This window comes from Mauremys mutica, chromosome 13 (genome assembly GCF_020497125.1).
Source record: "Mauremys mutica isolate MM-2020 ecotype Southern chromosome 13, ASM2049712v1, whole genome shotgun sequence".
Lineage (NCBI taxonomy): Eukaryota > Metazoa > Chordata > Testudines > Geoemydidae > Mauremys > Mauremys mutica.
In genome coordinates this window covers 28,604,728-28,625,325 of record NC_059084.1, presented here as the reverse complement: position 1 = coordinate 28,625,325, position 20,598 = coordinate 28,604,728, and the positions used below count along the sequence as shown (strand labels likewise).

General features: G+C 43.3%; 1 protein-coding gene across 6 annotated transcripts in view; it reads left to right on the top strand.

Annotated features, from left to right (window-relative positions):
* Positions 1-20,598, top strand: part of TOX2 (TOX high mobility group box family member 2) — a 266,106-nt gene that overhangs the window by 154,555 nt on the left and 90,953 nt on the right. The window lies entirely within an intron of this gene.

Below are 20,598 nucleotides of genomic sequence, written 5' to 3'. Positions count from 1 at the left end.
CTGGAAATGCAAAATGATTGGGGCATTCCTCCCTTGGGCTTGGGCATTGTGTGTGACTGGTTCAGGGAGGGGGTTTGAGATGCTGAAGGTATCATTGCCGAGAGTTCTGTCCCCGTGCTCCTCTCCTACAGGTTCCACCAAGATAGGGGCAGAACCTAGGACATTATTGTTTCATACACTGTTGTGTGTGTGGAAGCTTCAGTGTCTTAGATACCATGCAATGGTAATTATTAGCAAGTGCTGACCTTTTAGCGGTGATCACTGTATTATAGGGGAAACTGGTAGCAACCCCTGTATCTAATCTGCCTAACACTTTCCATCATAAAACATTCTTGTGACTGTATTTGAGAAGTTCAAAAACGTCCATGGTTAGCAATAGGCCTTTGAAATGTATGAGTGCCTTTTCTTTGTTCAACAAAATTCCATTGAGTTTTTCTGAGCTGTAAACTGTTGAAAGTCAACTTTTATTTCACTTCTGTCTCTGCTATGTCTTAGGAAAATGTTGGCAGCCCACCGAAGTAATAACTGAACATGAACATTCTAAGGTTGGGCCTACACTGCCACCAAATTAGCAGCAGCAGCAATCACTGTGCTGAGAGTGCCTGGGAGCTGCCAGAGCAGCTATATTGGAGGATTAGGAAGAGTTGGGCCAGGCTGAGCTCCCCCACACCAGACTACAACCTCCAGTGTCCCATATTTACTTCTAGGGGCACCATGTGGGGCAGAAGTTCTCCTAGATCACTGTGGGAAAGAGAGCCAGCCTGGGCTCCCCATAACTGGACTCAGGTGGGATAACAGATTTCTCCTCCTACTAGCTAGTGTAGTTAGTCCTGTAGGTCAAGCTGTAGCAGTTTGAGCACCAGGGCTAGAAGTTCAAGGTTCAAATCCAGTGCATGGGGGGAGTTGTTACAATTACAAAAAAATTGAAAATTGTATATTCTGTCCACACACACATTAAGGCTTGGCCTATACTACAGGCTTATGTCAGTATAATTGCATTGCTTGGGTGTGGAAAATTCACCCCGCTGAGTAACATGGTTATACTGCCCTAACTCCCAGTGTAGGTAGCACTATATTGATGGGAGGGCTTCTCTGACTGCCTCTTGGGAAGGTGGAGTAGCTATGCCAGGGTTTCTCCAGTTCACCGCTGCTCCGGGCCAATGGGAGCTCCTGGGAGTGGCGGCCAGTAAGTCCCTTCCAGCAGCTCCGCGACCAGTGGGAGCCGCGATCAGCTGGGATCTGCAGATGGGGCAGGTAAACACACCGGCCCGGCCCGCCAGAGGCTTTCCCTACACAAGCGGCGACCACTGTTTGAGAAACCCTGACCTATGCCGACGGGAGAAGCTCTCCCGTCAACATAGGTAGTGTCTTCGCTAAGTGCTACAGTAGCGCAGCTGCAGTGCTATACAGATAGATAAGCTCTGAGTTAAAAGAAAATTAAGGTTGCAAGAACTCAGAAGTTAGACTATGCCAGTTTTACAGTTGCCAATGTAACCTTAATTCAGCCCCTGGTATATATGCATCATGATACAGTCTTTAATTATAGCATATGCTGTTTTTTCCACGTAACCCCTGTCTTATTTAATGCACAGGATACATACACGAAGCAGAGTTAAGATTGCAAGGGCGTCTGTAAATCTGGAACTTCCTAACAACCGACTGCTTGATTTTGCAACCTAAATAACTTACTTTTAACTTTGTGGCAGTTTTGAATGAAATATAAATAGAAGCCAAATATTTATTTAAAATCCACCTGTAAACAATCTGCCTATCTCTCAATGAGAAATGGAAACTAAAAATAGCCACTTCCTTTGGCTGGAGCTGGGATGTGTAGGTATGTCTGCGTAATGGGGGAGATGAAGCCTCCCCTCTCCCTGATCAAAGCCTAGAGTCATTAAACATGCAAATGTTCGAAGACTATAGATTGTGAACTGTTCAGGGTAGGGTCCTTTGTGTTTAGAAAATGCTTCACGCAGTGCGGGCCCCGAACACAATCTGAATAATAAATAATAAACAGCAATATTAAATCAGACATTTGAAATGTCAAATGGAACCATCCTTGTGTTGCTGCATTTTCTCTTCTGATTCACTACCTTTTCTTCTGTCGCTGAATGTGTCTTTGCTCCATGTGTCTCCCTCCATCTCTCTCTTGTTGTTGCTTCTCCACATTTCTCAGGCCTTATTCCTTTTCCCCAAGTGCCCCAGTTCCCACCCCCTTAGTTCTCTCTTCATGACATTTCCAACAGCTTCCCCCACCCCAGCAATTTCTCTCTCGGCGTCCAATCCTGCAAACAGCTGTGCCCCCCTAGTATCGTTATTCCTGCACATTGTCAGCGGGACCTAGCAGGCGTAACTTTTCCCGGGATCAAACCCTTGGTCATCTCTGTTCTCTTTCCTCAGACTGCTCACATACTTGAATCCACTCTTTCTCCTGAGTCAGACCTGCTGTGCTGATGAGCCCTTACATAACTGTGTGCTCCCTTAGGGCCAGATCCAAATCTCACTGAAGTCAGTGCAAGTCTTAATAATTTATTGTTAGTTATTTGTATTGTGATACTGCCTCAGAGCCCCAGGCATGGACCGAGGCACCGTACAGATACAGAGCAAAAAGAGGGTCTCTGCCCTAAGGAGCTTACACTCTAAAGATAATAATTGATTACAATTAGTTTTGGATCATCAGGGGCGGCTCTAGGGCACGGGCAGGCAGGCTGCCTCTAGCGGTTTGCCTGCTGCTGGTCCCGTGGCTTCGGCGCCTGCAGGAGGTCCGCCGAAGCCGCGGGACCAGCGGACCCTCCGCAGGCAAGCCACAGAAGGCAGCCTGCCTGCCGCTCTCGCGGCGCCGGCAGAGCGCCCCCCGCGGCTTGCCGCCCCAAGCACGCGCTTGGCGTGCTGGGGCCTGGAGCCGCCCCTGTGGATCATTTTCTAACACAGGAAACAGCCCCCAAAGGAAACCAATTAGAAATTTACTAGAAAAACAAGTGTTAGCCATTTGCTGTTTCTCCGAGGTATGGAAATTGTTAAATGTGGTTTTTAGCTTGGCAGATGGTATAATTTCTTTATTGTTTATAAATATTTAAATACGTAACTATTTAAATAAATAAATATATCTCAAATTCCTACCTATTGTAAATAAAAGTTAAATATTTTAAATAAAAATGTATTAAAAGTATTCTTTGTAATCTAGCACTATTCCTTTATAAGAGGATTTAAAGGAACAGTGTCATGAACAGGATATTGCTATTGTTATGGTAGAATCCAGAGGTCTCTGCTGAGACCAGGGTTCCATTGTGTTAAGTGCTTTACAAACACACAGTGAGAGACAGCCCCGGCCCAAAAGAGCTCACAGTCTAAATGGTCCAGGTAGTCACCGAACAGAGGGGGAAACAAACAAAAAAATTATTTCAGTGAGACTTATTTCAAATATGAAATTAATGCATAGTGTTTTGTACGTCCAAATCCCATCCCCCACGTTCATACTGCATATATCACCATAGCATCCCTTGGCCTAGCACTGAATCAAACCCAATGGCTTAGATTATTAGAGCTGAACAATTAAAAAGGAAATTGAATTGCGTTCCCTCTAGCTCTGGTATTCATCTCCTTTTTTTTGTTTTACTTCAGCACGAGAACAGGCTGGAAGTCAGCTTTGCTTCTATATGTAAGTTAGGCCCTGATCCCACAATGTTTAAATATCATGGAATTGCACCTTAGTCAGTTTCACTTTCCTGTTTTCCTGCATGGGGGAGGGGATGCTTATTTTACTGATTTTTAGAAAACCTGTTCCCATTGGAATTTTGTTTCTTTATCATTTAAAACAACATTTCCATGTGTTTTAGGATTGGGGGGGATCTTAAATCTGGCAGCAAATTTGCTCTTATCATGGCCTTAAAATGAAGAAAATCCTGTAGAATGATTGGCTGCATTGTTCATAATCGGGCTGTGATTCTGTCCCACTCCTCCTCCTTCCCCTCAGAATTATGGGTCAGATTGTAGCTGGTGGACCCCGGCCCAAGACATGATCTCTGTCTTTCCAGACGTGGAAGAAGGGAGGTCATAGCCTCTGTGGCATGGCATACTCTCTGTGCTGGATGCTGTGGAAGGCCCTCGTGGGCTGAGGTGTGCAGGCGGGACATGGGAAGGCAACACTCAGAGGAAAGTTATGTCTGCACTCCTACCAGCATTGTAAATGTCTGTGTGACCAGGGGCTATATTATTGTGATTTAGTTCTGGGGGTTGGGGGGAGAGGGGTTGCTTTCATAACCGGAGAGTTCATTTTGAGGAGATATCCTCCCCGTGCCTTAAAATTCCACCTGTTTAGCCATAAGTCCATGGAGCCAGGATTTTGCCTAATGTATTTATTTTTTTTAAAACAAGAACTCAATGGAACTCACCCAGGTAGGCAAAAATCCTTTGCAGGAGAGATGGAATGATAAGGTACCAGGACCGTATGTCTTACTTTTCCACGTGGTAGCTGAGAGGACCTACTTTCCTGAGTTACAGTATTTAGAAACACCTGTGATGCGCAATCAGAAATAAATAAACTTAAATACAGTGCTCCAGTTACCAGACCTATTGCTTAGGACAGCTGCAATAAAACAGAGCATGACGCCACACAAATCAAGCTGCAAACCAAATTAAATTCCAAATTAGCAGGCTTTACAACACAATGAACAGCAGTAATATTGGTGCAGTTTAATGTAGGGACAGGCTTTGTCAACACAGGGACTGACGGTGTCCAAAGAGTGAAACCTTACGGATTTTGACCCAAGATGGTTTGTGCCTCTCTAGAGTTGTACTAATTCTTTACATCTTGGGTTTTAACTAATTTGTAATTCTGCTCATTAGTGGTTCACCGTTTAAAAACTAAACTGCCTAAGATAAGGCCTGGGTGGAAAATAATAATACAATCATATGTGAAGGTTTCTTTGTATTAAACGGAGCCCTGTTTGCAATCTCCTGCTAGTGTTTTTCTCAGAGGCAATAAATGAAAGAAATATGTCTTTTTAAATTTTATAAAACTCAGAAAAATGGTTTTAAACAGCTTTTCTTCACCTCCTATAATTATTTATTTTCAAACAGTCCTTCAGGGTAATGTTCCGTTTTCTTATTTCACACTCCTTTTTCTCATAAATGAACCATCACTTCAATAAATCATTATGAAAACAGAGACTAACACAAACCCTGAAAGGTTGAAAGATTTATGTAACACATTTATGTTTTCCATTTTCTCATTCTGGTACTCTGCTGCTAAAGCTAAGCTAATAAAAGCTGCTATTAATATTTCTTGTTGCCTAGCAACCGCAGAGAGGGAGTAATAGCTTTAGCTAGAAAAATAGATGACCGATAAGGAAAAATTCAATTCTTTTATTATCTCAAGGGAAAATGGGCTTTTACTGGAACATTATGATGTACGAGTGCGAAGTTGAATACAAAGGATATTTTTTCAGTTGTTTTTCTATTTTTAATGAACATTATTTTGCCTTCACTAACTCTTTTAAGGCATTTGCCCCACCTCCTTGAGAGCTTAGTTTAGCAGCACCCACGCATGCTCCTGTTAAGATTCTGTTGGCATTTTCATTTGAAAGTCCCCCCTTTTTTTCCGGGGTTTATCACTAGGTTATAAAATGTCACTCCAGGTTGGAACCTAGAAGACAAGTCTAGGAGGAAATTACTTTTATATGTATTTAAAAAAATAATAAACCAAAACCATGTTGCTCTTTCTAGATCACAGGAACGGGCGTTTGTAAAAAGTTGCTGTCTGAATTCTTTGCTTTGCACTCAGGTTTGGGAGTTTCTGTGCCTTTTGGGGTGGTTGAGCAGCAGTGCTGTGGTTAGTGGTCACACTTTCAAGGCAGCTTGTGTGCAGTGGGGTTTATAGGTACATGGGATGGTGTCTATATTCAAAGACTGATATGCCCAGGCAGGCAGAACTGTGCAGTCAAGGTCTGGGCATGGACATGGATTCAGCACTGGAATTGTGTAAAGAGCCTTCCCAGTGCCATCCAGCAATTCTCCCCCCAACAGCTGCTCCACAGGGGCAGCTGGAGCTCAGAGTTACACCTCACCATCTTGGCCAGTAGCTGCTGTAGGGCACATTGGTATGGTCTTGGCAGCTCACCAGCCAGGCACAAGTGGAAGCAACATCAATATCAGGTCTTCACTGAGTGGATCCTCAGGCAATGGACAAATATTGCAGGTTCTGGACTGTGCAGGAGCACGGCTGTCTAGGCCACTGTCTTTACAATATCTTTATTCCATGAATCCATAGGGGTACCAGTGGATGAGACCTAATTTCTCAACTAGACAACACCATAGTGTGGCCATGGCTTGGGAGAGCTTGTGGAAATGTGGTAAATATGTTATCTGGCCGTTGTAGTAAGCTTTGCTGCAGATACTAAGGATAGGGATGAGGACAAGGCAGGACCCTTACCTCCCTAGGTTATGTCTCATTCCAGACAAACCAGGAAACACGTGGTGTGAGCAGGCAGTTGGCATTAGTCCTCGTGGTGCTGAATGTGCACTCCTCCACCTGCTCTGCAGCACACTGAGCCCTGGGTGCCCAGAGACTTGCGGCTGGATCATTTCACGATCATGCTGCCCACTGAGATCCTGGGTCTGTGGAGAGGCTGAGTCAGCGGCAGTGTGACAGAGGTTGTTTTGGGACCCTATCCCTGAGCTGGAGGAGTGGCTTGCAGAGCAATTCACTGTCCTGGTGGCTTCAGGAGGAAGATGCAATCCAAGATAAGCTTTTAGATGATCACAATAGTCCCTTCTGGCCTTAAAGTCTATGAGTCTGTGTGCTAGATGTCCTGGTCCCACCCCAGTTGCTGTTGCCAACAGGCCAGGCCCACCGGGGAGTAATGGTGCCTGAGGCATAGCTTTTACTTTGCAGTAAATTGACCTGCTGTTTCCATTTGCTTAAAATCCTCTTTCTGAGTCTTATTTGCAGCTTCCCTTAACTGCTGCACCTCTTGGCTTGCACTGGCCTGCACTGTGTCTCGTTTGCCTGTGCTGCGTTGCCCTAGGTGGCCCCTGAGCAGCTCTGAAAGAGGCTGAGTATGCCTATTCCAAGGTCATGCCATGACCCTACCCAGCAGTGCATTTCAAAATCCCCTGCTGTCACACTCCTATAGCACGTGCTGTCTTCTGAAAGTTCAGCCCTCTCCATCCGGTTCTGGGAGATGCAGAGAGGTGACAACTTCCTTTGGGCTCTCGTGAGAATCAGGGGCAAAGCTCCTCTTGGCTTTAGTGGGAGTAGGACCACGTCCATTGACTTCATTAGCAATTGCAGATGCTCACCAGTTCCCATAACCAGGCCCTATGTCCATGGGAGCGTTGAATGTGCATGAGTATAGATCAACTCCTGGTGTGGACCTTTCCAGGGCTTCCCACTTCAACCATGCTAATTAAATGGTCGAGATGCTAATATGTGAAATTCAGCAATTGCATCTGCACACTGGGTTACTTGTCCCTAGCCTGTTTGTACAGATATCTGTATCATATTGTACCTCAGCTCCATAGGAGACACTGCTGTGGCATTATTGTTATTACAGATGCTCAGATCCTCCAGTGAAGAGCACAGGATGTGGATGGATGAATAATTGTTCATGCTGGGATTTTCATATTTGCTGGAGGGAGGGAGTTAAGAGCACAACTCCTATTGATCTTTCAAAATCCCTTTGAAAATCCCAACCTTATTGTTCAGTGCCAACAATGCACTCAGTACGCTTAATACATCAAAATAGAGAGCCACTCCTCTGTAGAGTTCATCTGAAAGATAGATCTCTATCTGTGGGACCCAGAGAGGGGAACAATTCAGGTTTTTCCTTGTCCTCCATCCCTAATCAGTAATTAGTTCACTCCCTACTGGCCTCACAGAAAAGAGGGTTTTGAGGAGGGTCTGCAATGATGAGAGGCAAGGGGCCTGAAGCGCTGGGACTGGGAGGTCATTCCATGCCTTGGGAACTGCAGGAAATAGCAAGGAGAGAGAAGTGGGAGTAGGATCTAAATGGGATGTCAAGGCTGGTGTGGCTGGCATGGCAGAAATGGGAGGGAAGATGTGAGAAGAGAAGAGAGGAGGTCCCAGATGCCCCTAGCAATTTTAAACACACTGCATGGGAGATTTTCAAAAGCAGAGGTCAACTAGGTGCACAATTGCCTTTGGAGACATGGCTCCTATTAGTGCCTTTAAAAATCTCCCCCTTCATACAGTATCATCCTGTCCGCTCAGATCTAAGAGAAGGGGTTTAACCACAACCTCCGAAGTACTAGGCTGCAGGGTCTGGCCAACGGATGGCAGCTCTGATTTCCCTTTCAATAAGCATGTGTAAAGGGAGGCCCAGAAGTCCATGTTACATGGGCAATACATGGTGTTTTCCCAGGATCGTAGAGGCTAGAGGTAGAAAAGACCTTTTAGGTCTTTGAATTCTTCCAGTTCTTCCATTAGCCAATGCAGAATTCTTGTCCACAGTTATATATGTATTTATATATTCTGCAGTTCTCTGCCACCCATTATGTCTCAATGGATGAGCTTCTACGACTTGAGAGAGACTATTCCACCACCTAATTGTAGGTGTCACCCTTACGAGATTTTCCTGGACATTCAGCTGTAAATTTCCTATGCCCCGTTGCATCCCACAGAACATATGCCAAGCGGGATGATCATTTCTGTTTGCATTGTTCTGTGCATTTCTTGCCATTAGGAATTTGCAAAAACAATTCGGTTCATTTTTATAGCAATTTAGAATATTACCAATTTAAATGCAAACTTCTTTGGAACAATAATCAGAGCCGTAAATAAGCTGTTTGTCTAACACCAATGAGGAGGCTCATTGTGAGCAGCAGCATGTATGTATTAGTAGTGTAATTAAAATATCAATTACGCTGTGTTGACAGTTTGCCAAATAGCTGGCTTTTGTGCACAGTAAACTTAATCACTCCTAAACCTACTCACAAGGCCTGATGCAATCTTGAAACTGAACTAGTCCAAAATAACAACAGCGTTTGTTAAAGCACAGTTTCAGTATTACTCTACAAAAAGGTTCAACACTCCAAGTGCATATTTGGTATCATGTTTGGAAAATTATCTTTTAATGTACAATTTGTATTGCTGCGAAATGTCACGTACTCTGTAAACGCCTCACTGACATAAAACCCAAGATTTATTTCAGTCAATTGTGTTTCCTATGTCAGGTTGATAATGAGAAGTCTACTTTATGTGTGTGCTGTTTGTGTCTGGCTTGAAATTTGGGATTTCACAAAAGACGGTAGCATAAATAAAACATGATATAAATTAAAAATGTTGTGGAAAATAAAATCTGTGAATTACTGTAGCAGAGAAGATAATACAGCAGGAAGGAGATTTTCAGGAACAATATAAAGTGGCTGGGAATATGCACAGTAAATACGTTTAGGGTGTATGGGTGCCATTTCTAGTCCACTAATGAATTTAAAATCCATGTATATGATATATATGAGTATGCATGTATATACTTACATATATTAATGCTTATAACTTTGCTAAACGTAAACATTTTAGGCTGAAATTTTCTATTTTTCGTTGAATAGCTTTAATGCCTCCATGCTTTGAAACAGGGGCTTGAAATTCAGAAGGGGAGTTGCCCTGGCATCAGGGACAGGCCTTTTGCCATCTCAATTTATGAGCTTCTGGAAATCGCAGTTCACACCTGCTTAGAAGAGAATCTGTGGAGTTTGGTAGCTAAATTCTCTGAAGAGTCTGCTTCTACTGAGCATGCTCCATCCCCTCACAGCTCCTATGTTCCGACTGGGCTGCGCACGCACCATGCCATCGCCACACACCAGCTGAGCATGCTCCATCCAGCAGGAGCTGCATAGGCTGAGCAGGACTTTTCCTGCAGTTGTTCCACCCAGCTGCCAAGGGTTGTGGAGGTACCAGGCACTGGAGCTGAAAGCAGGGAGATTGTCTCTCCTGTGCTCTCAGTGTCCCCCTGCTGGAGCATAGGTAGCAAGGAAGAGAAGGAGGAATCAGTCTGACTGGAGTACTGAGGAGTGAGGAGCTGGGGTGGCGAGGGGTGTGACTGGGACACAGAGCTGTAAGATAGTGAGGGTGGGCTAAGACAAGGGGCTGAGTGGAGTTAGGGAACTGAGACTGGCATGAGGACAGACTGGAGGGGCCAAAGGCAGAAGGTATCGTATGTGGGGGGGGACTCTGACCACTAAGTACACTCCCTTCAGAACCTGGAGTAGAACTAAGGATCCCTGAGTCTCATCATTCCTCTGCCATCAGCAAATACCTGTGAGACGCGCTGGCAAAATCTGTGGCTCTGTTCCCTCTAATGGCTGGCCCACAGGTAGGATGACAACCTACTACTGCCACCAGTTACTCTGGTAACAGAAGTAGCAGAGGTGTGTGCTGTGGATCTAAGTGCCCTAACCCTGCTGAGAAACCATATGGGGGTCAATACAGTTCCACATGGAATTTCTATTTTTTTTTCAAACCTAGGAAATTACATCCAAAAAACCTACATTAAAAGAATGATAAGGTTGCAAAGTCAAGTACTCAAAAGTTAGAAATTGCCATCTTTTAAGGTATCCATGTAATCTTAATTCAGCCCCCTTGTGCATATGCATCATAGTGCATTCAGTCTTTAATTACATGAACACATACCATTTGTAATTAAAGACTGTATCATAATTTCCTCCGTCAAAGATGACAGTGTCATACTGATGTCTAAGAGTTTCAGGTTCTGGAATTTGCATACTCTATACTTTGACTATAACCTTTTTGAGAACAATAAATAACGGTGGCAGCAATTTGCAGTTTTTCAAAGGCAGGGACTAAAAGGGGAGTCTCATCAGAAGTTAACTGCAAGCTTCAGTATATATGAGGCCAAAAGATGTTTAATATCTATAGACGGGGTATTTTGTTTGTTTCTAATGGGGGATCCCTTTGGCTTCACTAGTAATTTCTAGATGATGATAACCCCACAAGCTGCGAGTCTGAGCATTATACTGTACCCTACTTCCACTGACTGTATGCCATTTGTGTAGAGAGGTGAAGGGTATTGGTACAATTGTGCAGTGTGGAATAAAGTTGCTATTGCCACATGTCTGGGGCAGCTGGCTTTCCCGAATGCGTGGCGCTGCCACGCCAACCCACAGTCTGTGCCACATATTTTGTTTGTTTGTTGTCATTTAACTTTTATGCCACTCTCTCCCCTTTGACGTACATTAGATACCATGGAAATTATGTTATTTTATGGGTGGAGCTCTGTGGCAAGCACAAATATCATATAAAGTCAATATAAGTAATGGTTTTAATTTGTGTCATGACCTCATATATGGGATAAAGATAGTTCTTTATCTCCCCATATGTATTTGTGCACACTATTGTAACTCAACATAAAATCTATTTTAACTGCAGTGGGCAGTTGGAGTAAAATAATTGTTAACTTCAAACAGCATGATCTCACAGACCCAGGAAGAGCTGTGTTTTTGTAAATAACCACACAGTGTAACTGGGGGTAGTCTTTGATGACACCCGTAATACTCTTGAAAATCTGCTCTGCAAATGTGTTACAGTTGATCTTTAATTATTTCATCTGAAAATTATTTATCTCTTTGCTCACAATTGCCTCCTCTTAGCATCTTATCAAGTTGGACTGTTCACAATATTTACTCATCATTCCTGAAGATGATCTAAGTTTACATGCCAAAAAGCAAGGCTAAAAACTACTTTTAGACTTGTTTCCAATCAAAATATACGTTGTGTTAAATTGTTTTCTTCCAACCTTCTTTATGCAGGTTTCATCGGTAATGAACAAATGTTCTTGCAGTAGTTTGTTTATACAGAATATGGAATCACAGCCTGCATGCCATCCCTACAGTTGAATGGCTGCTAAGATATACTGTAGGCTAAAGAACACAAAGGAATGGAAAATTCCATGGCTTTTGTGTCAGACATAGGGGTTAGGATGACTGTACAGTGATGTAGGTGTATGCACATTGAATACATCTTTTTTTATTTAAATGTGAACCATTTTTAGAGGCAAATAACAGAAAGTGCTTACAATAAAAATAATAGGCTGTAAAATGCTTTGTTATGCAATGAGTATATCAGAGAGCTACATCAACCACTCTGCAAATGCTCTTGGTGAACTGAGAAATAGGTTCTAATTTGTAGGTAAGACTTTTCTTAGCTGGTAAATATAAAGGGCTAAATCCTAACCTCCTTACTCCATTTTTACCCTGTCCATGGCCTCAGTGGGGGCTTATTCTCACGGTGTAAAGAGTAAAAAGCAAATAAGAACTTCAGGATCTGGCCCTTGGAAAATATTAATCTAAAGTCAGATTTCTCCTTTTGTGGAAGCAGTATGAGTCCCTCAAAGCTGTGCCTGCATTTTGCATCTACAGTTAAATTGTGCGTGCAAAACTGAGTATTTTCAGCTGTAGACAACCATCTATCTGCAGATGGAAAATGTTCAGGCCCCAAATGGGAGGCCAGCACTCAACCTTCCCAGAGTACACAGTTCCTGAATATCCTACTTCGTGCATCAGTGGCACAGATCAAAATGGTTTAAATCTATGTGGATCAGAAAAATCAAAGCTACCTTTTAAATAAAGAATCCTGTTTGAGTCCTGTCACTGTTTAAAAAAAAAAAAAAAAAAAAAAAAAAAAAGTGGCATGCAGTGTCAAGAGAAATTACGATGATTGCTACAGATAACAGCTCGTCATCCAGAGAGAGATATGTTTCCATACCATCTGATACGTGGCAGGAAGCCAGCTGGTAATGTTACGAATCCGAATGTTTCACTCTGACTCTGTGGGTTATAAAGCGTACCATAATGCTGTATCTGGCTATTATATTTGTGTCTCAGCTCTACAGAATCCCATTACTATCCTTCCGTTTATACCATGGAAATTGTTTGGTTTCTCAGAACTGGCTTGTGGAGAATGTGGGATTGTATTGCTGCAGTTCTTCAACATCCATAAAAATTCCCAGTGTCGTACTTCTCACTGATCTCTCGCTGCTGTGGGCATTTCTCATTATAAAGTGAGATGCACTAGTCAGCTCTTAAACACCTTTGCAGGAGAGTCACAATCTTCTCTTCCGGTCCTCCATTGCAGCCAGTGATGCAACGCCCAAACTCCGGATGGGGACAAAGAGGAAGTAGTATTGTTGAATCCCTGTCCCTCAGCCTTCAGGTGTTGCTGAAGCCAATTGTAGATGCCGCATAGTTGGGGTTTAGAAGGCAGGAGGGCTGCCCTTCACAGCATCTCCTGCCAGCCAACCCATGCAGTGTCATTGGTGATGGGGCCTAAAGGAAAGCACTTGCCTTCAAGAAGTATGTTGCAGCCATACCCATAAGCAAGAGATCTGGAGACTCAGACTCAAGTTAGAATGGCTTTCTGTAGCAGCAAGGCATGGTCAGGAGGGGTGCATCTTTGGATTCCCGGCAATTTGTCTTCTCTTTCCCACACAAAAACGCAGGTTGACACCACAACACAGACTGAAATGCAATAGTCACTGTAGTATATGAATATTAATAAAAGCTTTATTTTTACTGAAAGCTCTGGCAAGTGAAGTCTTCTCTTAGAGCAGGCGCAGTATGGACCAGTTCTCCCCTCCCCACCCTTCTTGTGAGCCTCACCTCTGCTTATGTGAACCCTGCAAGGCTCCACAAACCAAGTTTCTTTCACAGGGATTGGACATTAGGTCACACTCTGGTGGTTGTCAAGGAGACTTGGGTTCTGCAGAACATGAGCTTCCCAACTCCCACCTAGCATAATCCTGAATGTACTCTCGAGGCTGTGGAGACTCTCATGGTGTGCAGCTGCTTTGCAACCCCAGGAGGTATCCTGGCTAACTAGCTTTGCAGGTAAATGGAGGCCTGCCTTCCACTGGCAGCAGGACCTGGGCCCTCCTGTTTCCTGGCTCCTGCTCTCCTCTGTGTTTGAGCACTTCATTTCCCCACATATTCAGGAGAGGCAGCAACCCTTGCCTGATCACTCTCCTGCCCCCAGGATTCTGGGGAAGTGACAAGAGCTACTGCCCCTCCCCTTTGAAATTCAGAGACTGAGAGGGCCACCAAGCCCAGCATGGAGGGCGGGGAGCAGAGGGAAATCATGTCTCTCTGATCTCTTAGAATTCTTCTAATGTGTCGATAAAGCAGTGAGCTAAAGGAGAAGAAGTTGGCATGATTTATTTAGACATCCAAAAGTCTTCAACAAGGTCACACTCAAGAAGTCACTGAAGAAATGAAGTCGTCATAGGATGAGAGGCAAAGTATTGTCTCGAATCAAAAAAAGGGTCAGGACACAGAACACAAATAGTAGAATTAAGTGGTGAGTTTTCATCATGCCAGAAGGTTAACAGCAGGTGCCTCAAGGTTCTATACTAGGTCCTGTGAATTTTAGGGAGTAGTGAGGACACTGCAAGTGACACAGAGTTATTTAAATTACTCAGGAACAGAGAGGACTGTGAAGAACTTCAGAGAGACGAAGCAAAGTTAGGTGAATGGGCAACACAAAGGCAAATGGTGTTCAGTGCTGATAAATACATAGTAGTGCACATTAGATGGAAAATTGTAACCTACACATACACCTTACACGGTTCTAAATTAATTGTAGCAGCTCTAGAAAGAGACCATGACACAGCTGTGGCCAGCTCAGTGGAGACCTCTGCTCAGTGTGCAGCAGCAGTCAGAAAAGCAAACAGGATGTTAGGATACATAAGGAATAGGACGATGAATAATACAGAAATGTTATATTGTATTTGATATTATAAATCTGTGGTACACTGTGTGCAAGACTGATTCAATCTGGCAATTCCCATGTTTGTACTTAATAATGACTTTTAGCAAAACAAAGGATAGTATACATAAAGCCACTCTACATGGTCTGTATCAATCCATATCTCATTTAGGCCATTAGATAATGCTTTGATCCTATTAATTTGCCCTAGATCCTTGTTAGGCAAGGTGACTGCATCAGTACTGGCTATGCTGTAATTTTCTACATAGTTACACTAACCAAAGTTGTCTCTGTAATTTTTCCCTTCCATCCAAGTCCTAGCTCCTTTGATTCTTCTTTCCTGTTGCACAAAGCTGGTCTCCTGAAGAGCTGAGCTTGTATTGCTAATCCGATGCAGGTTTCATTTTCTGTTCGTGGAGAACAACCACATTTACCTTTGCCAGCCCACCTGCTTAATTGCAGAATGCTTCTGCTCAGAGTTGGAAACTGTCCTGTTTGCAGCTCTTAGGTATTATCTATCTGAGTTTCCATGGCATTTCTCCAACCCTGTCTTGGTTTTCTGTGGCTGGCCTTGAGTCTTTCTCTGATCACTTTAGCCGTGTATGTTTTAGTTGTAGGGCCCCGTGTGGATACAAACATTTGGCTCTGCATCCGATGTGCATCCACGATAATTAACTTGTATCGGATCCACACTCGACCTTTTATATGCACCTGCCCCAGCACCCTATCTCACTGTTAGAGCCCTGCGCAAATACAAATATGTGGATCCCTGTCCAATCCACAAAGATGATAAACAATACAACTGCATCTACGGATGCAGATATCTGCAGATATAAAATGGATATCTGCAGATTTGCTGGGCTTACTTAGTAGTCAGTAACTACAGTCTACAGACCCTTGGCCGTCCAGTGAGCATTAATTTAGGGTAGGATGCTGATGACCTGCCAATTTTAAACCGGCTTTCCTTTTCAAGAAGAGTCTTGGTTGTGTTTGCAGTAATGTTGAACTGAGTTGAGTACAGGTTAGGCTGAGCAAAGGGCTAGAGAACGGTATTGGATGGAAGTGGGAATAGGCGAAAGGTGACTTACCAGAACAAACTCTGCCCCTATATAATCAGCGCAACCCAGCACAATTCAGGGGGTGTTACAAGGTGGCTGAGAATCAGGTGTGAGCCCTACCCAATTTCTGTGATTCTGCTCCTTGAGCAAATGCGTGAGAAGGAAAAAGCTTGGGACTTCCCATAGCGAGCATAGCTGGGAAGGGTCACAGCTCGGTCTCTAGGGTGTGGCTGGCACTATCTACTTAACACAAATGCTGAGCCTTCACTTTTGGGAACTCTGTTACTTTCCAAGATTCCCCACTTTCACTGGACTTGGAGTAACGAAATCCCCTGCCACTCCTGATTGCCCTGACGGTGGCATACAAGGTGCTTTCTGTTTGAAGCTCTCCTCTTCCCTGGCATGGTTACCTCTGTATCATTATCATAACATTTGCATTTATTTTTAGAACAACAAAAACTGAGAGCAGTAACTGACCTTGCCAAGGAACCCAGCAGTCTAAGCGTTCAGAACATTATGATCCAAAGCTTCAGCAACGGGCCTTGTCTGAGCAGCTCTGCATGGACACTGAGCAGATAGAGCAGAGCATCCTCCCTATGGGCAGAAAAGTGGCTTTGGAGCCATTCTGTTGGGGTTTCTTAGCTAGTTGGCAGAAGCAACACTTTGCACCCTGTGTCTACCCATGCCACAGGGTGAAGGATGGGAAGATCTGCTCAGCTGCCCCCAACCCCCTTCTCCCCTACCTTCTCTTCCCCTCATGCACTGCAGTACAAGGAGAATGTGCAGAGCTCGGCCTTGTGTTTTTCATGGATTCATCACTCCTCATGGCTTCCACAGGTCCTGTTTCCCCTTTGCACAGCAGACTCCCAGCAGTCCCATGGCCAGTGGGCAGTATGCAGCTGCAGAGATGGGACTCAGGTTTGCCCTAGAAACAAAATCAGAATGGTGGAGGTCTGGGCAGGGAGAAAATGGACTTTTGAAGGACTTTTAGACCCTCCCTTGAAGCAAATACTATGCTTTTGGTGCCTTACCTGCGTCAAGAGACTATGTATGGAGTTGCAGGAAGTGTGCAAATGCAGTTTTCCACAGGTTCCTCTCCTATGCAGGACATTGCTGCTTTCGAGCGTATTCAACATCCACTTGTCTTTTAATTAGGCAGTTATGGTTCTGGCACACTGCTTTATGAAGAAGTGATCCAGTTCCTGAGTGGGTGAAATCCAAAGCCGAATACCAAGCAATATGTCCTAGGGAACTGCATTAATACCAAGTGAGAAGATCACATGACTGCTGTTACTGCTTTTGTGTTACATATGATATGTATGCGCGTATCACTGAGCTGTACAGGTGCCCTGTAAACATTTCCTTTACTAGTCAGTCTAGTGAATATTTGTTTAGAAGTGATGATATTTATTGTTAGACAACCTGTTGAACGGTCTCTCATAGAAAGTGATGGAAGCTCCAGCAATTGGGATATTTAAAACTAAGCAGGGCAAAAAACATGGATAACCAAGAGTACTTCTGTATTGGCCCCTGGGGCTTTCAGAGAATTGACTAGATGAGCTCTAACAGATCTTTTCTATCTTTAATTTCTATGAAAGTAGGAAGGAATCCAGCTTGGTGACACAGAGCCACATTTTGAAAACATAGGCTCTAAGGAATGATTGCACACACAATGCAACTTCTGTGTGCAAATTATAGAATTTGCACAGGCAAAATATTTGTCCATGTAAATCCTGTCCTTTGCACAAACAGGTGATTTCATGCTTTGGATCATATGCTTTCAAAATCAGAGACCGTGTTGAGGCCTCTCTGAAAAATTTGGATCTCAAGATCTATTATGGTTGATTGAAACTGGATTTTTTTTTGAGTGATAGTTTTCCTCATTCATTTTGTTTTGCTTTCTCACTGAAGTAGGAATGTCATATACAGTAGAATGAATTTAGTTCAGTCAGCCAACAACCCAGCCATGCTGACCTTAAAGTTTATGATTTCAAACCATTTGGAGAGGAGAAATACATGGAAGTGGTAGTGCCCATCTGGTTTTCATGTTGATCTTTGCCTGTTGCCCATGAATGGTCAAAAGGTTTTAGTTATTACAGCAAGATTTCTGCTCTCACATCCTCAAGGTGAAGCTGGACTCCGATGTTCAGCTCTGTCTTGGAGATTTGTATATGTAAGCAGAGCAGAATATCCAGCCTGAGATCCACTGAGCAGATCCAAGAGCAGAATTTTTGCATTTCATTTTTAATAATTTCATGGCATCTTTACCTTTTCTAATGGATCATATTGCATGGGAATATTGCAATATGGTTAGAAGAAATAGAGTGTTTGATCTGTTGTAGAAAAGGTGTTCACGCAGTAATGACATTACACTCATTTACCTGGCACGCTTTAGGAGTATGAAAATAATTAATATTAATAACTGAACTTTGACTATACTTAGATACTATGGATCATCAGGGAAAAATTAGGTGAGTACAATTATGTCAGAGCAAGCAGGTTCCTTTGTAATATATAACCTATTGAAATGTAAAAATAGTGGATCATTAAAATAAGTACGTATCTGGGCCTGATTCTTCTTTATGCTAGCTGCTTTACACTGCTCTGGCAATCTAAAGGGTAGTATGAGTATAACTATCATTTAATCTCATTTTAAGGCCTCTTTACACAGCTAGAGTGACGGAAAATGGCATTATGTAAGTGAGAATCAGGTCTACTGTTTAACTTGAAAGCGTTTGCCTAACACATTTATTCCCTATATTTATCAATTGTTGTGTATTTAATTATATAACACATGTATATTAGGCTGCTCAGCCAGTCACAATTCAAGGTAAAAATAATGATGGTCAGTGACGAAATTACTTAGATGGTAACTCGTGCGTTTCCTGTTTATGAGGTTTCAACTGCATTCTGTTAGTAAACTCAGGCTTTTGGACTCAGAGATCATTAACTGAGCGTACTGTGTTACCATATTTACAGGAAGCACTCCCAAGTTGGTGTTAAGATGAGATGTGCTTTCTGGCCTCTCACCATTGTGTTGTGATCTGTACAGCCATGTGCTGTGAGTGTCTTTTGCTCTTAGAACTCTCTGTCCAATTACGTGTAGCAAACCGTATCCACCCAAGCTCTTCATATGCATGGGGAGCTCTGAGTGAGTGTGCTTTTACAGGGCCGTGTTTCAGCAGGAAGTGTAAAATTGATCCTGCAGGACCCTGTTCAGTGCCAGGATTCCTCGAGTCTCATGGACTCACTCACACAGAGAACCAGTTGCAGCTGGAGACAGAGGATGTGGCCAGGCTAGATTACAGCAGCATCAGTACTGTTTAGTATACAAATTATTCCTTGTTGTTAGCTAAGCAAATGAATTACCGAAAACACTGCCTCAGCCTCTAAAGAAATACCACATGGCACTAGGAGACGAAGGCCCAAAGTGCCAGTGAATCTAGGAAAAGATCAACTACATTTCTCATGTCTGTGGACAGCAATTCTAATTTCTGCAAGGATAACAGTAAACTAAATGAAGTAGCAAAGAATCCTGTGGCACCTTATAGACTAACAGACGTTTTGCAGCATGAGCTTTCGTGGGTGAATACCCACTTCTTCGGATGCAAGGCTTGCATCCGAAGAAGTGGGTATTCACCCACGAAAGCTCATGCTGCAAAACGTCTGTTAGTCTATAAGGTGCCACAGGATTCTTTGCTACTTCTACAGAACCAGACTAACACGGCTACCACTCTGATACTAGTAAACTAAATATGACTATGGCAAAGCTTGTGCTACTGCAACATGTAAATCTCTTCCCTTCTCCCCCCTTCCCTCCCCTCCTCCCCGCCTGCTACACACATGCCATAGGGAATGCTAAGGAGACCTGGTAGTGATACAGACAGCAATTTGAATAGTATATGAAAGCCATAGTGACTAGAAAAATGGACAATTAGCAAAAAAGCACGCGCACACACACACACACACACGTATATCACTAGTGCTAAATATATACAATACCTTCCATACTGGGGAGGCCGAGGAGGAAGGGAAAAAGCTGTGAAGAAGGCAAGAAAAGATGCGAGGATCACTGAGTCCCTAGGACAACATTTTATTTATGAAGGATAGATTTCTCAGATAAGACCAAGAATCAAATGGCCAAGTAAAGGGAAATGTCAGGCATGAGTAGAGAGATGCCAGCATTTGGGCAAACTGCACCAAGCTCAACCACTTTGTAAAATTGTACTACAGCAGGGGAGTGCCCAGGTCAGTAATGCAAGGATTCCTCTGTGGAATGGGACGAACTCTTCATAAACACAGTGATCAAAGAAGCTGCATGTTTTTTTAAAAATAGTCAATAAAATGATGCACAACTGCTCCGTATGTAACATACAGAATAAACACAAGAGTCCACATGAATGTAACAAACTGACCTAGAGTGGCTCAAAGAGAGAATAAAGTTGGAAAAGTCAAAGGTGAGCGTCTAGAGAGAGCAACAAATTCTAGACCTGGATGTGTGAGAACTGTTGCTGTAGTATAAAGGCAAAGCCTTAGAACAAGAGCTTGTGGTTGTACATCAAGGAAAGTGACCACTCTTGGGCTTATACACATATGAAGTGCTTGGCCTAGTTAGCAAGGTGTATGCCATAACTCTAGTAAGAAATGCAGCTCAGGCATTATTGAGCTAATCATATGTTTGGAAGATACATTCAAAGGAAAAGGCTGTCTTCAGGTGACATGTGAGATCTGGTTACGGGAGAATGCTGAACCCATTATACACAGCAGCTACCAGGTCCCACAAGCTTTGTAAAAGAACCTTGAGGA